This window comes from Ahaetulla prasina, chromosome 3 (assembly GCF_028640845.1).
Source record: "Ahaetulla prasina isolate Xishuangbanna chromosome 3, ASM2864084v1, whole genome shotgun sequence".
NCBI classification, from domain to species: Eukaryota; Metazoa; Chordata; class Lepidosauria; order Squamata; family Colubridae; genus Ahaetulla; species Ahaetulla prasina.
Genome location: NC_080541.1, coordinates 3,405,002 through 3,422,389, shown reverse-complemented (window position 1 = coordinate 3,422,389; position 17,388 = coordinate 3,405,002). Strand labels below are relative to the sequence as shown.

Here is a 17,388-nt window from a genome sequence, read left to right as displayed (position 1 = left end):
CCCACAAGTGAGGTCCCTCACGGTCGACCTCTGCCCCCCTGTCAACACCGTCTGCGACCGGTCAGAGAGATAGGAGGAGAACCACCGATATACGGTGCCTCCCACTCCCAATCCCCCCAACCGGCGCAGCAGGATACCATGGTCGATGGTATCAAAAGCCGCTGAGAGGTCTAATAGGGACAGGGCAGACGAATAACCCCGTCCCTGGCCCTCCAGAGATCATCCACCAATGCGACCAAAGCTGTCTCCGTGCTGTACCCGGGTCGGAAGCCGGACTGGAACGGGTCTAGATAGACGGCTTCATCCAGGTATTGGGGTAGCTGTCGTGCCACAGCACTCTCTACAACCTTCGCAACAAAGCGAAGGTTGGAGACTGGACGATAATTTCCCAAAATAGCTGGGTCCAGGGAGGGCTTCTTGAGGAGGGGTCTCACCACCGCCTCTTTCAAGGCGGCAGGGAAAACCCCTTCCAACAAAGAAGCGTTGATAATCTCCTGGAGCCAGCCTCGTGTCACCTCCTGAGTGGCCAGTACCAGCCAGGAAGGACACGGGTCCAGTAAACATGTAGTGGCATGAAGCCTCCCCAACAGCCTGTCCATGTCCTCGGGAGCCACAGGGTCAAATTCATCCCAAATGGACTCAACAAGACGTGTCTCCTCTCCCTCGCCTGGATCATCCCAATTTCGGTCCAGACCATCCCGGAGCTGAGCGATTTTATCGTATAGATAACCACTAAACTCCTCAGCACGTCCCTGCAACGGGTCATCCCGCACCTCCTGATGAAGGAGGGAGCGGGTCACCCGAAACAGGGCGGCCGGGCGGTTATCTGCCGACGCAATGAGGGTGGAGGTATATGAGCGCCTCGCCTCCCTCATTGCCACTAGGTAGGTCCTAGAATAGGACCTAACTAGTGTCTGATCAGCTTCGGAACGGCTGGACCTCCAGGTGCTCTCTAGACGTCTTCTCCGGAAGAAACATCAAAAACATCATTAAAAAAGGACAACAAAGAATGTTCTTTCTGCACCAACTATGTAAGTTCAAACTGCCCAAGGAGCTGCTGATTCAGTTCTACAGAGGAATTATTGAGTCTGTCATTTGCACCTCTATAACTGTCTGCTTCGGTTCTGCAACCCAACAAGAAAAACACAGACTTCAGAGGATAATTAGAACTGCAGAAAAAATAATTGCTACCAACCTGCCTTCCATTGAGGACCTGTATACTGCACGAATCAAGAAGAGGGCCGTGAAAATATTTACAGACCCCTCGCATCCTGGACATAAACTGTTTCAACTCCTACCCTCAAAACGACGCTATAGAGCACTACACACCAGAACAACTAGACACAAGAACAGTTTTTTCCCGAAGGCCATCACTCTGCTAAACAAATAATTCCCTCAACACTGTCAAACTATTTACTAAATCTGCACTACTATTAATTGTCTCATAGTTCCCATCACCAATCTCTTTCCACTTATGACTGTATGACTATAACTTGTTGCTGGCAATCCTTATTATTTATATTGATATATTGACCATCAATTGTGTTGTAAATGTTGTATCTTGATGAACGTATCTTTTCTTTTATGTACACTGAGAGCATATGCACCAAGACAAATTCCTTGTGTGTCCAATCACACTTGGCCAATAAAATTCTATTCTATTTTATTCTATTCAAAGGACATAGTTGGGGTTTTCTTCTCTTTCTTCCCTGCCTTAATGTAGGGTTATTACCCAGTCAGCCAAGATAAGCCATGTGTTCTGTCCCCCTCCTCAGTCCAGGAGACACAAGCGATGACTTAATTAGCCGGCAACTATCAGCTCCGGCAGCAAACTAGCGAGTGTCTGCCAAGTGTCTCTGTTATCTCTCTTCATGCCGATGAGTCAGCCAGGAAACCAGGAACAAACAGGACTTCAGCTCTAATTCTCTCCCTCTAAGCAGTTGATTTGCTTGCCACGAAGTGGTATAGCAGCCCTTGCTTCTTTTATACTCTGTGGGGTGTGGCTCCGTGACTCAGCACTTTCTAGGCCTGCCCCACCCCTGCTTCTGTTGTTCCTGCCTCTCCTGCCTATGAAACCTAGGGTCCAGCCAGGCCTGATTGCCATCAGCCGGGTCTGGAGGTGTGGCCTGGGGGGGAAGAGTCAGGGGATGGAGGCCTCATTATGTCCTCCACCTGGCCTGCCTCTGGCTCCTGGAGCTGAGCCAGGGAAGCCGGTGCTCCGGTGCCCCCGAGGTAAATCCTGATGGCCGTTCCCTCTCACTTTCCGAGTCACTTTCTGGCAGGGGGCCCAACTCGGGGGGCGCAGACACAACACCATGATTCAACAGGGATTGGGCCTAATCCTCCTCATCACAGCATCTCCACCTGCTGGATCAGGGAGGAATACTCGCTAACTGTGGGTTCTGGAAGAAGGAGGTTTGGTTCTGAGGGGGAAACGCAAAAAATCAATACACTTGAATTGAATGCTGAAGTTTATTTGATTCTCACGCTACAGAACTAGCAGAAGGAAGATTGCAAACCAAGACAAAAGAGAAATATGGGGAGGTGTCACAGAAAGGAGTTGGGGAGGGGGGATTATTCGGACTATCTTTGTGGTAAAGGCCAGAAGCATAAATCTTCAAGGAAGGCCCGTGATGGACGACATCAAGACTCAAAGAAATTAGCCACTTTTAGGGCTAAATGTTACACTCGTTTATTGTGCAGCACACATCACCGTCTGGAACTCCATCACAAGTTGAAAAACAGTCCTTAACAATGATATATCCTGGGAAAATGTTATATCCTATGGAAAAGTTATATCCTATGGAAATGTTATATCCTGGGGAAAGACAAACCAAATGATTATTAAAAATACCAAAGAACAGATCTGCAGCTGTTGCTGAAGAAAGTAGTGAACCCACTTTTAACACATCCATGCCTTCCCTCCAGGTCGGAAAGCAGATCTCCTTCCTCCTCCACTCACTACTCAGGAGTACAGGCAGTGGTGGGATTCAAATAATTTAACAACCGGTTCTCTGCCCTAATGATTTCTTCCAACAACCAGTTCATCAAACTGCTCAGAAAGTTAACAACCGGTTCTCCCGAAGTGGTGTGAACTGGCTGAATCCCACCACTGAGTACAGGAATAAACAAGAGATTTCTGGGGAAGTCCCAGGTTCTGACTGACTTGGGGGCAATGCCATCCCTCTTGGATACTTAACGTGAGAGCTCTAAACTCAGCCAATTACAGAAGAGACTGCCGATGTCCCTAGCATTCTTCCCTCCCCTTTCTCTGAAGAAAATTCCCTCTCCAACCTCAGCTGATCCTGGAAGGGATGGGGCTCCCAAGTCCAAGCCTTCCTTTCAGTGGTGAAATCCAATTTTTTTTTACTACCAGTTCTGTGGGCGTGGCTTGGTGGGCGTGGCTTGGTGGGCGTGGCATGGGAAGGATACTGCAAAATCTCCATTCCCATCTCACTCCAGGGGAAGGATACTACAAAACCTCCATTCCCACCACACTCCAGGGGAAGGATATTCCAAAATCTCCATTCCCAGCCAGAGGTGGTATTTGCCGGTTCTCCGAACTACTCAAAATTTCCACTACCGGTTCTCCAGAACCGTGAGAATCTGCTGGATTTCATCCCTGCCTACTTTCCTTGCATTCCTTGGACTGTCCGGCAACAGGCTGTGACCTCAGGGGAACCCAGACAGGACCCAGATAGGTCCTAAATGGTCTGCAACTCTCGGCTGCATTTGGGAGCTGTAATTTGCATTCCCCCCCAAAAAAAAATAATAATTGGAGAAGGAATAATAACCATGCTTACCCAATTCCAAACTGCTATTCACTTGAATGCATGCATTCTCCCAGAATAGACACTCCACGGGGTTAGTACAAAACTCTCCAATGCATGAGTGACAAATCAGGGTGTTCCCTGGATGAAAGAAACAAAACACAGAAATTTGTAGACTGAGGTTTATTTTTCGGATCTTGTAACATTATTTATGGGATGATAGATTTTTTTTTCATACTAAAGTCAGCTGGGAAAATTTCCCCAGAAAAATCAAATGGTCTAGAACAGTGGTTCTCAACCTTTATAGTGCTGCGACTCCTTTAATACAATTCCCCACGATGTGGAGACCCCCAACTGTAAAATTATTTTCGTTTTGAATTTATCGCACCTGAAGCCGTATTGGCTAGCGATCTGAACTACTTGCGATTGCCTTGAGGACGGAGGCATTAAAGCGGAGACTCCTCCCCTATTAAATTTATTGCACCTGAAGCCAGATTAGGCTAGCGATTGGGAGTGATTGCAGCTGGCTTGAGAGGGAGACATCAGAGCAAAGATTTCTCTCTTTTTTAATTCATCGCGCCTGAAGCCGAATTCGGCTAGCGATTTGAAGAGTCTTCAGCTAGCTTGTGAAGTCAACGATTGGAGTGCGATTCTTCGACTCGCAAGTATAGTTCCCATATTTCCGATGGTCTTAGGCAACCCCTGGCAAATCGTCATTCGACCCCCAATGGGGTCCCGACCCACAGGTTGAGAACCGCTGGTCTAGAAATAGAAAACTCTGAGTTCTAGTCCCACCTCAGGCATCAAAGCCAACTGGGTGACTTTGGGCCAATCACCAGGAGACGGTGAATTCTAGTCCCACTTTGGCCACGAAAGATAGCTGAGTGACTTTGCACTATTCATCCTCTCTCTTCCCCCATCCTACCTCACAGGGTTGCTGGCTGAGGGGAAAATAGCAAGAAGGTTTCCTCACAACCTTGGGTGATTATAAAACTAATGAGGCTGGGGTTTTAAAAAAAAAATCGCCTCTTCTGAAATAGGCCATAAGATACAAGCAAACAGCAATTTCAGTGGTTGGTCTCTGTTTGGAAGCTAAGCAGGGTTGGGGCTGGTTAATCCTAGGATGGGGGACCCCCGGGGCTGTAGGCTACACTGAGGAGTCTTTGAAATCCCCACAACAACAACCAACCTCAGGTTGGAGTCAAGGAAACTACAAGCTTGACTCGAAGGAGGCATCAGTGATCCCCTTTGGCTGTACTATTCAAACGCCGAGCAACGGCAAAGCCAGAGGGAGAGAGATGGCAGGGTAAAAAGAAGAAACATTTTTCACCTGAATAATAATTTCAATTACTTGAAAAATAATTTATTTTATTTATTTATTTTGTCACAACATCATATATATATCTATAGTTCATAGAGATCATAAAGAAGAAACATTTTTCACCTGAATAATAATTTCAATTACTTGAAAAATAATTTATTTATTTATTTATTTATTTATTTATTTATTTATTTATTTATTTATTTATTTATTTATTTATTTATTTATTTATTTATTTATTTATTTATTTATTTACTTATTTATTTATTTATTTATTTATTTATTTATTTATTTATTTATTTATTTATTTTGTCACAACATCATATAAAAAAGATTATATAGTATATAAACATATATATATATGTAGGTCTTTGGTTATTCGGGTTTTCTCCCGTAAAATTGGAAGTGTCTTGGCGACGTTTGACGAAGTCTCATTCGTCATCTTCAGGCTTCAACCGTGCTTCTGGGAGCAATGTGTGATCGCAGCACATTGCTCCCAGAAGCACGAGCTGAAGCCTGAAGATGACGAATGAGACTTCAAACGTCGCCAAGACACTTCCAATTTTACACGGAGAAAACCCAACAACCAAAGACCTATATACAAACACCCGTGAAAACCTCAGAAAACAAATATATATATATATATATATATATATATATATATATATATATATATATATATATATATATATATATATATATATATATATATATAGGAAGAAGAAAAGAAAAAGAAAAACAATAGGACAGGAACGGTAGGCACTTTTGTGCTCTTATGCACTCCCCTTATGGTCCTCTTAGGAATGGGGTGAGGTCAATATTAGAAAGTTTTTGGTTAAAGCTTTTGGGATTTTGGGAAGAGACCACAGAGTCAGGTAAAGTATTCCAAGCACTGATAATTCTGTTACAGAAGTCATATTTTCTGCAATCTAGATTAAAGCGGTTAACATTGAGTTTAAATCTGTTGGTTGCTCTTGTATTATTGCAATTAAAGCTGAAGTAGTCTTTAATAGGAAGGACATTACAATAGATGATTCTATGAGTTAAACTTAGGTTTGTTTTGTTTAATTGCTACCAACCTGCGTTCCATGGAGGACCTGTATAGTGCACGAATCAAAAAGAGGGCTGTGAAAATATTTACAGATCCCTCACATCCAGGACATAAAGTGTTTCAACTCCTACCCTTAAAACGACGCCACAGAGCACTGCACACCAGAACAACTAGACACAAGGACAATTTCTTCCCGAACACCATCACTCTGCTAAACAAATAATTCCCTCAACACTGTCAAACTATTTACTAAATCTGAACTACTGTTAACCTTCTCAGCATTCCCATCACCCATCTCCTCCCACTTATGACGGTATGACTGTAACGTTGTTGCTCGTAATCCTTATGATTTATATTGATATTGATTGCTTATTTGTACCCTATGCTTATCATTAAGTGTTAAATTGTACCCTCTGACCATCATTTGTGTTGTAAATGTTGTACCTTGATGAAGGTATCTTTTCTTTTATGTCCACTGAGAGCATATGCACCAAGACAAATTCCTTGTGTGTCCAATCATACTTGGCCAATAAAAATTCTATTCTATTCTATTCTATTCTATTCTATTCTATTCTATTCTATTCTATTCCTTTTATGTCCACTGAGAGCATATGCACCAAGACAAATTCCTTGTGTGTCCAATCATACTTGGCCAATAAATTTTCTATTCTATTCTATTCTGTTCTGTTCTGTTCTGTTCTGTGTTGTACCTTATGATTCTTGATGAAGGTATCTTTTCTTTTATGTCCACTGAGAGCATATTCACCAAGACAAATTCCTTGTATGTCCAATCATACTTGGCCAATAAAAATTCTATTCTATTCTATTCTATTCTATTCCTTTTATGTCCACTGAGAGCATATGCACCAAGACAAATTCCTTGTGTGTCCAATCATACTTGGCCAATAAATTTTCTATTCTATTCTGTTCTGTTCTGTTCTGTTCTGTTCTGTTCTGTTCTGTGTTGTACCTTATGATTCTTGATGAAGGTATCTTTTCTTTTATGTACACTGAGAGCGTATGCACCAAGACAAATTCCTTGTGTGTCCAACCACACTTGGCCAATAAAAAAAAAATTCTATTCTATTCTATTCTATTCTATTCTATTCTATTCTATTCTATTCTATTCACAAAAGAGAAAGGCTTTACCTTTCAACAACTGTACTATCCAAATATTGAGCTAGAGGAGGACAGATGGACGGCAATGAAAAGGGAACCTTTTTTTCATTTTATTCCATGGCAGAATTCACTACACAAAGGAACCTCTACTTTCAGAGGCAGTCTACCCCAGAATGCCAGTTCTTGCCAGCCACTATCTCAGCTACGGACTTTTCTCCAAATGTAGAGTGCCTCTTGTCCCCTAAAGGCTCCCCTGGACCCCCCTTATACAGAGCAAAACAGTGAGAAAGTCCCACCACCAGAATGGAGCATAGCAGCCTTGAATACCCTCCTTCCCTCTGCCCCTGGTCTTTGGTTTGATTGCCACTCAAGATCAAAGCTTGGTAGCCTTACCTAAGTCCAGGTACAGGAAGGCCACCACCACCAAGGCCAGCAGCAGAGTTTTCATCTTGCAATCTTCTCTGGAGCCTTCAAAGTGTCGCCCGGGATGGAAGGAGACACTTCTTTATACCCCTCTGAGATGTCGTCATTGGGGGAGTGAATATTAAAGGATTAAGAGAGAAGAATGGGAAGGTTTCAGGAGAAAGGGGAAGGGAGGGGTTTTTTTCCTCCCGACACCAAAATGGAAACTGGATCAGACCAGGTGAAGAACCAACCGGTTCCTGTCTTCAAGGCAAACACTAGCGTTCCATGTGCAAACAGATCAGTCCGGAGCCCGATTATTGGCTAGAGAAGCTTCAGGAAACCCTAGCCAGCTGCAGAAGAAATGGGCCGAGGTCTGCAAGGCATGGCTGCAACTGTCCGAAGGGAAGTAGTAGGTCAGTTCCACCATCACCATCCCCTCATCCCCACCCTCGCTTAATTTTTACCCGTGCACCCTGGAGTGGGCGGGATCTTAATTAGGGCTTATATTGGGAGCATGTGTAAAATCAAGCTAGGACTTATTTTCTGAGTAGGTCAACAACTTTGTTGCTGGCAATCCTTATGATTTATATTGACATATTGACCATCATTTGTGTTCTGCGCATGCGCGAGAATGGAGGCTCGCGGTTAAAACGGGAGTCAGCGATGGACGGTTTCCAGATGATGGCATTATCTTGACGACCTGCCGGGCTGCCTATACCCCCTGGCCTGGTGGACTATCGCTGCAGCAGCCACAGGAGAGGTCTCTGGACCTTCTCGGGTTAGCGGCTGCTGAGAAAGGGCAGGGGGAAGGCGGCGATGCGGCGAGCGGCGGCCATTTTCATCGGCGCCTGGTCTGCTTTTGTCTTCTGCCTTCGGCATTCTTTGGCCTCCGGCGTTCTTCGGCGTCTTCTGCCATCTGACTGCGTACCATCGTCCCAGCAGCCCAGGAGTGGTTTTTGGAGGTTTTGGGGCTGCTGAGGTTCGTGACCACTGCTGAGGCGTCCGCCCCTTATCATCAGCGTTTGGACTAAAGCGAGGCCGTGGCGGGTGACGAGGCCGCGGTGCGGTGAGCTTTGATACCGGCGTTTTTATTATCGTCCCGCTTATTATTCTTTCCATCGCTGATCCATCGTTGTCTCCTACGGCATTTTGGCCCTCCCCCATGCCTTTTGGATGAGGAAGGGGTGAGGGGCTGTTACCCGGCTCTGCAGATACTTTTCCTGCCTTTTTAATTTCCATCTTGATGCTTCGATACCACTCCCTACCGCGTTGTGACCTGAGGCCTCTACAGCATTTTACAGCTTGCCCCTCGTGGGGACATTTGGCCTGACCTGGCCCCGGGACCGGCCTGGCTTGTTGGACTGGTCAGGCCTTGAGCAGGGTCCGGCCCTCTCGAGTGAGTGGCTTCTGTGGACAGGCTTTTGGCCTGGAGCAGTTTGCCTCGGAGCGTTTAGGCGGAGAACAGTTGATCGGGCAGACGTCGGAGGAGTCCTAGCCTATTATGGCTTGCCTCTTTCCATCTAGTGCAATGTCATCTGCACTCACATGGCCTTTTGAGACTCTTTGGCCATGTGTAGTCCTTGGGACTACTATGGAAGACGCCTTAAACTGGTTTGAGATCGACCGGGGGACTTATCCGGGAATCAACGGTGGACATCGATGGCGGGGACGATAAATGCCACTCACCTTGTCTCCAATGGAGTGTTTGGACCAGATTATAAATGGATGGGCATTATTTTCCTTGTTGTAAGATCCACTACGAGGACTTGCTTATGGCTGATTGCCATAAATGTTATATGTCTACTCCGTTATATCATCCTTCCATCATTTTTAGCCCCCATTTGACTTACCATCGGACAAATGGGCTTCCACTGGACAGACCATCATTTAATATGCTTTGCTTATCTGAGGACATGACCATCCTTCGCTGACTCTTATTCCTTCATGTGATACTCTGCACATGAACTCTTGCGCCTGCGAGGTGCCCCCGCCTTGCAGGACTGGCCCGCTTCATTACCTAGGGCCAGCCTCAATGACAGGTCTTGGGACCCACAGAGGTGGCATGCGTCGAGAAAGAGCCTTTGGGGATTTTTAAATAGGGAATTTTTAAGGGGAGGGAGGGTTAGGGCGGGTGTTGGGGGAAACCCGTCGGGGGGGGTATGTCCAGTCCCAGCACGCGCTCACGGCATTACTTTAGTTGGTCCGAAGACAGGGGGGAGGGGAGTGTTCAGAGCAGAGAGTGTCATTCCATCTGAATGGTAAGTGGGAGAGGCAGATATGGCGGAGGCAAGGGGCCGTTTCGGGAGCGCGTGTTCGATGTTTAAAAACGATCACGTGCTCCGGCCCCTCAGTCCTTACTTGTTCCCCAGATGGTCAGGACCCTCAGAGCTTGGGTCTTCGGCTGATGCTTTGCAATGCCCGGTCCGTGATTAATAAGGCTCCCCTGATTTGTGATCTTATTCAGAGGGAGTCCGCGGACTTTATGGGCATTACAGAGACCTGGTTGGGCACAGATGAGGGTGTACCCCTGGTTGAACTGTGCCCTCCAGGTTTCCGCACATTCCATCAGCCGAGCGCCCAAGGTAGGGGTGGGGGGGTGGCGGTTGTGACTAAAGAGAGTCTGGAGCCGAGGGAGTCCACTGTACCTCAGATAGCTGGTTATGAATCCCTCCTTGTGAAGTGGGGCCATCGGAATCAGATGGGTCTGTTGATCACGTACCTGGTTCCTTGCTGTGTGACTACAGCCCTATCTGAGCTACTAGAGGTGGTTGCTGGGGTGGCGGTTGAGATTCCCAGACTTTTGGTCTTGGGGGATTTCAACTTGCCATCGGCCGGCTTGTCATCAACGGTGGTTCAGGAGTTCCAGGCCTCCATGACGGCCTTGGACCTGATTCAAGTAACTGATGGCCCTACACACATTGGGGGAGGCGCAATAGACTTGATTTTTATGTCTGGACAGTGGGTTAATAATCTGGAATTAGGAGATTTAGTGATGGAACCGGCGTCATGGTCAGATCATTTTCTCCTCCGCCTAGACTTTCGGACCACCGCCCACCACCGCAGGGAGACGGAGCCAATGCGTTGGTTCCGTCCCAGGCACCTGATGGACCCGGAGAGGTTCCGGACAGAGCTTGGGCCATTCCCTGAGGATCTTGCCCACGGCACGACTGAAGAACTAGTTGCGGCCTGGGAACGGGCCACGGCTGGGGCTTTGGACCGTGTCGTGCCTTTGCGGCCTCTGACCCGACATAGATCTCAATTGGCTCCCTGGTTTTCCGAGGAGCTGAGGGAGATGAAATGCCAGAGAAGATGCCTAGAGAGCACCTGGAGGTCTAGCCATTCCGAGGCTGATCGGACACTAGTGACGTCCTTTACTAAGACCTACCTAGTGGCAATGAGGGAGGCGAAACGTTCCTACGTTTCCACCCTCATTGCATCGGCAGATAACCGCCCGGCCGCCTTGTTTCGGGTGACCCGTTCCCTCCTTCATCAGGAGGGACGGGATGACCCTTTACAGGGACGTGCTGAGGAGTTTAACGGTTATCTATACGATAAAATCGTTCAGCTTCGGGATAGTTTGGACCAAAATTGCGATGATCCAGCCGAGATGATGGAGACGCGTCTTGTTGAAGTTATTTGGGATGAGTTTGATTCTGTGGCTCTCGAGGACGTGGACAGGTTGCTGGGGAGGTTGCATGCAACTACATGTTTACTGGACCCGTGTCCCTCCTGGCTAGTATTGGCTACTCAGGAAGTGACACGAGGCTGGCTCCGGGGGATTATAAATTCTTCTTTGGTGGAAGGGGTTTTCCCCGCTGCCTTGAAAGAGGTGGTGGTGAGACCCCTCCTCAAGAAGCCTTCCCTGGACCCAGCTATTTTCGGGAATTACCGTCCAGTCTCCAACCTTTGCTTTGTGGCGAAGGTTGTAGAGAGTGTAGTTGCATGGCAGCTTCCCCGGTACCTGGATGAAGCTGTCTATCTAGACCCGTTCCAGTCTGGCTTCCGACCCGGTTATAGTACGGAGACGGCTTTGATCGCGTTGGTGGATGACCTCTGGAGGGCCAGGGATAGGGGTTGCTCCTCTGCCTTGGTCCTATTAGATCTCTCAGCGGCTTTTGATACCATCGACCATGGTATCCTGCTGCACCGGTTGGAGAGTTTGGGAGTGGGAGGCACCGTTTATCGGTGGTTCTCCTCCTATCTCTCTGACCGGTCGCAGACGGTGTTGACAGGGGGGCAGAGGTCATCCGTGAGGCACCTTACTTGTGGTGCCTCAGGGATCGATTCTCTCGCCTCTCCTGTTCAACATCTATATGAAGCCGCTGGTTGAGGTCATCAGTGGTTTCGGGGGGAGTTACCATCTGTACGCTGACGATACTCAGCTGTACTTTTCCACCCCGGACCATCCCAACGAAGCTGTCAAAGTGCTGTCCCGGTGCCTGGAAGCCGTACGGATCTGGATGGGGAGAAACAGACTTAAGCTCAATCCCTCCAAGACGGAGTGGCTGTGGATGCCAGCACCACGGTACAGTCAGCTGCAACCACAGCTGACTGTTGGGGGCAAGTTATTGACCCCAAGGGAGGGGGTATGCAACTTGGGCGTCCTCCTGGATGGACGGCTGTCTTTTGATGAACACCTGGCGGCCGTCTCCAGGAGGGCCTTTTACCAAGTACGCTTGGTTCGCCAGTTGCGTCCCTTCCTTGACCGGGATGCCTTATGCACGGTCACTCACGCTCTGGTCACTTCTCGTCTGGATTATTGCAATGCTCTCTACATGGGGCTGCCCTTGAAGTGCACCCGGAGGCTGCAGCTAGTCCAGAATGCAGCTGCGCGAGTAGTAACGGGAGCCACTCGTTGCTCCCACGTAACACCACTGCTACGCAATCTGCACTGGCTTCCTGTGGTCTTTCAGGTGTGCTTTAAGATTCTGGTTACCACCTTTAAAGCGCTCCATGGCTTATGACCCGGGTACTTACGGGACCGCCTGCTGTTACCTTATGCCTCCCACCGACCGGTACGCTCACACAGAGAGGGCCTTCTCAGGGTGCCGTCCGCCAAACAATGCCGGCTGGCGGCCCCCAGGGGCAGGGCCTTCTCTGTTGGAGCTCCTACGCTCTGGAACGAACTTCCCCCTGGCCTACGTCAAGTGCCCGACCTTCGGACCTTTCGCCGTGAGCTAAAAACACACTTATTTATTCAAGCGGGACTGGCTTAACAGTTTTATTAATTTTAATTGGGGTTTTATTATTTTAGGGTTTTAAATTTTAAATGTCGGCCACTTTATAATATGCTTTGTTTTAAATTTTTTGTTTTAATTGTATATATATTGGGTTTTTTATCTTTTGGCTGTACACCGCCCTGAGTCCTTCGGGAGAAGGGCGGTATAAAAATCTAATAAAATAAAAATAAAATAAATAAATAAATACCTTGATGAAGGTATTTTTTCTTTTATGTACACTGAGAGCATCTGCACCAAGACAAATTCCTTGTGTGTCCAATCGCACTTGGCCAATAAAAAAAAATCTATATTTTCGGCAAAACACAGTATATGCTTCTGCATTTCCTCCTGTGATTTTGCAAATCTGTTAGCTGAGATCCAACTGTAATTTGGCCTGAAATATCAAGAGAGTCGGGAATATTGGAATTATGGAGAAGGCTGTGAGATCTTTTTTTCCACACCACCCCAAAATTTACTAGAAAAAACAGTGGGTCAATATGAGCATAACGTAAGCTGTGTCAAATAAGTTTTATATCATAAACCTGTTGTGTTTTTGCCGTTGTTGTGGGTCAGGAACATTCAACGTCAAAGGTGCGATAAAACTGACCTCCAGTGAAGTCTCAGGTTTCTGTCCGGTTTGAAGCTGAAGTTCTTGGCTAAAATGTTGGGCAGATAGTACGGAAGAGAACGTCCTGCTTCAATTGTTTCTTTGAGTTTGGTGTGTCCCTGGAGATGTTTCCTTACCACCGCAGACAACAATGTCCATGCATTCTTCAATTCCATGCACAAAAGAAAAGATGAAATGGATGGAAACTAACCAAGGAGAGAAGCAACCTGGAATTAAGAGAAACTTCCTAACAGTGACAACAATTAACTAGTGGAACAGCTTGCCACCAGAAGTTGTGAGTGCTACACCACTGGAGATTTTTAAGAAAAAACTAGACAGCCACCTATCTGAAATCGTATAGGGTCTCCTGCTTGAACAGGGGGCTGGACCAGAAGTCCTTCAAGGTCCTTTCCAACTTTATTCTGATTGATTGATTGATTTCTTTTGAAACAGTGGTAGACCATGAGGAGTATCAGAGAAGAGGGAAGGATTCAAGCCCACTATGGTTCACTTACATAAAGACTAGCTGGTAAAGAATGGCAACCATTTTCACAAAGATATGGTGGGACCCCAGCAAAGGACATAGGAGAGGAGATCTGGTTGGTAAAGGATTATTTGATGGCTCACCTGTGAAATCTAATTCAGTAGGTCAATTAACTGACATGGAAATAATCCTCTGCTTTTGGACAAACCAAACTGGGTCTACGACAGCTCGCCATGGCCAACTCATCATGGCCAACTCTCTGCAGCCAACTCTCCCTGGGACAACTCACCAAGAGATAGGAGTTACACTTATCAAAGAAATAGTGAAATAGACTTATTAAAGAAAGGAAGCAACTGGAGTGACAAAATGAAATGTGAATGACAAAAATTTATAATGGAAGAACCACTAGAAACTGGACCCAAACTGATCCCAAAAATAGAGGAATTCAGTGAGGAAGTGGGACTTAAGATCAACAAAAATAAATCAAAGTTAATAACTAAAAACCTTACAAAGAAACAAGAAGAAGAATTGGAAGATAGAATAAAAATGCAAACAACCAAGAAAATAAAATATTTAGGGATTTGGTTTACAGCTCCTCAATCAGGGAGGACAACTATGATAAAATTCTACAGCAAATAAAAAAAGATTTAGAAAATTGGAAAAACTTACAGATTTCATTTTTACGGAGGATCGCAATGATCAAAACGAACGTATTGCCGAAAATACTATTTTTGTTTCAGGTCATCCCAATAAAATTAGGAAAAATATTTTTCGAAACCTTAAATAAAATAATCACTAAATTTATATGGTGGGGGGGAAAGCCCAGAATTAGACTTAAATTATTACAAGATACGAAAGGCAAAGGGGGACTGGCTCTTCCAGAATGGGAAATATACTATCAAGCTTCTATCTTAACTGGATTAAAGGACTGGATGGAATTAAAGAATAAAAGAGGTCCTAGCAATAGAAGGCCACGATCTGCAAGCAGGACAAAAACCACAAAACAGAGAGAGATTTTAGAAGACACATATTAAGGAATGCATTGCTACAGATTTGGCTAAAAATAAAAAAAAACAGTAATATATAAAAATCCCAATTTGAATATCATCAATAGAAACACTGAAACACTGAAACACTGCCTCCCGAACCGGAAAAATTTACAGGATTAATGCTTTCCAAGAGTTCTCTTTCCGGACTGATGGAATATATGGCAGTAACTTGTGGATTGTTGGACATAAGGAACTTTTAGGAAATTATTGTGATTGACTTTTTAAAAGGAGTAATGAAGGAAAGACAGAGACTAATGCATCAAAGAAAACGGCAAGAGATAAAAGTATTATCCTGGAAAGAAGTTTTTTTTGAAATATTAACAGATAAAAATATTAGCGTTCCTGAAAGACTTTATGTGAGAAAGATCTGGAAGAAATGGGTTGATTATATGTTTCACATCTATCATAAAAGACTAGGATTAAAGTTGAATAGATACTGTAATTTCTTGTATTGAAATTATAAAATGTGTTGTACTGAATTGCAAATAGAATATTTTCAAAAGATCTTACGTTAAGAAAGATTTGGGGGGGGGAATTATATGGTTATAGAAACTATAAGGGAGATATTCTCTGAATTGGATTGGATTTTTATGCACTAGCTGGTTTTAAATACTTTAGGATTAATTTGTTTTATTGATTTATATATTTTATTACTGTTAATTGTTAATTTTTTTTTGAAGGATTTTGGTTATGTAAGGAGGAAGTCAGAGCTAGAGAGGGAAAATTGGTATAATAGTTTTTTGGGGGGGAAATTTTAGCATATGTTTGTTTATTTTAACTATATCTTGTGTTTGTTCCGGGAAGTCAGGGGGGAGGGGGGAGGCGGGAGGGGGGTTTGTGAAGGGAGACGGGAGTAGGGCTGGGGGAAAGGGGAGGAAATTTTTTGTAAAACTTTTTGAATTAAAAAAAAGAAAGAAAGAAATACTGAAACACTCACATTTAACTGACATAGATAAGATAATTAGATATAAGGACTTATTAAAAGAACAAGGAAATTTGAAAACAAAACAGGAGTTAGAACAAGATTTAGGCAGAGAAACTGACTGGTGGACAAATACACAAATCCAGTCTAAATATAAAGAGTTGCTATCTAACAAAAGGAAATTCAATGGAAATTCAAAGAAGGGGCTAGAATCAAGATCATGTGAAGTGTTAATGCCACTTATAATGCCTTAATAAGACCACACTTGCAATACTGCATCCAGTTTTGGTCCCCACGATGTAAAAAAGATGTTGAGACTTTGGAAAGAGTGCAGAGAAGAGCAACAAAGATTGTTAGATTCGGGCAATAACGAGGCAGGAGACCAGGATAGTGACAACAGCTCTTTACTATATGGTGAACCCAGCAGCCAGTGCTGGGGAAAAACTTCTCTTTATATACAGTTTAGCCGGAGGCTTCAACCAATCAGCAACGTGCTATTTTACCGCCAAAACTTTTAAAGATACATTACACTCCTTCCCTCCCAGAAAACACTTTACCACTATTTGCATAAAATTAGCATCTTATTTTTCTACGTAATCACGCAGGTAGACTGGGCGTCTCCTGACTCTTTCGGACTGATGGAATATATGGCAGTAACTTGTGGATTGTTGGACATAAGGAACTTTTAGGAAATTATTGTGATTGACTTTTTAAAAGGAGTAATGAAGGAAAGACAGAGACTAATGCATCAAAGAAAACGGCAAGAGATAAAAGTATTATCCTGGAAAGAAGTTTTTTTTGAAATATTAACAGATAAAAATATTAGCGTTCCTGAAAGACTTTATGTGAGAAAGATCTGGAAGAAATGGGTTGATTATATGTTTCACATCTATCATAAAAGACTAGGATTAAAGTTGAATAGATACTGTAATTTCTTGTATTGAAATTATAAAATGTGTTGTACTGAATTGCAAATAGAATATTTTCAAAAGATCTTACGTTAAGAAAGATTTGGGGGGGGGAATTATATGGTTATAGAAACTATAAGGGAGATATTCTCTGAATTGGATTGGATTTTTATGCACTAGCTGGTTTTAAATACTTTAGGATTAATTTGTTTTATTGATTTATATATTTTATTACTGTTAATTGTTAATTTTTTTTTGAAGGATTTTGGTTATGTAAGGAGGAAGTCAGAGCTAGAGAGGGAAAATTGGTATAATAGTTTTGGGGGAAATTTTTTTTAGCATATGTTTGTTTATTTTAACTATATCTTGTGTTTGTTCCGGGAAGTCAGGGGAGGGGAGGCGGGAGGGGGTTTGTGAAGGAGACGGAGTAGGGCTGGGGAAAGGGAGGAAATTTTTTGTAAAACTTTTTGAATTAAAAAAAAGAAAGAAAGAAATACTGAAACACTCACATTTAACTGACATAGATAAGATAA

At 44.4% G+C, this 17,388-nt stretch overlaps 1 long non-coding RNA gene across 2 annotated transcripts; it reads right to left on the bottom strand.

The window, feature by feature from the left end:
* Positions 1–2,788: 2,788 nt before the first annotated feature.
* On the bottom strand, positions 2,789–15,808 carry LOC131193943 (uncharacterized). Of its 2 annotated transcripts, none has more exons than XR_009154068.1 (3): positions 13,493–15,808; positions 3,804–3,911; positions 2,789–2,818 (listed from the first exon to the last, which is right to left on the bottom strand). It is a non-coding gene; the product is annotated as an uncharacterized LOC131193943 (long non-coding RNA). The 2 variants fall into 2 exon arrangements; XR_009154069.1 differs by lacking the exon at positions 13,493–15,808 and adding an exon at positions 4,960–5,037 and having other exon boundaries at positions 2,793–2,818.
* Positions 15,809–17,388: the final 1,580 nt, after the last annotated feature.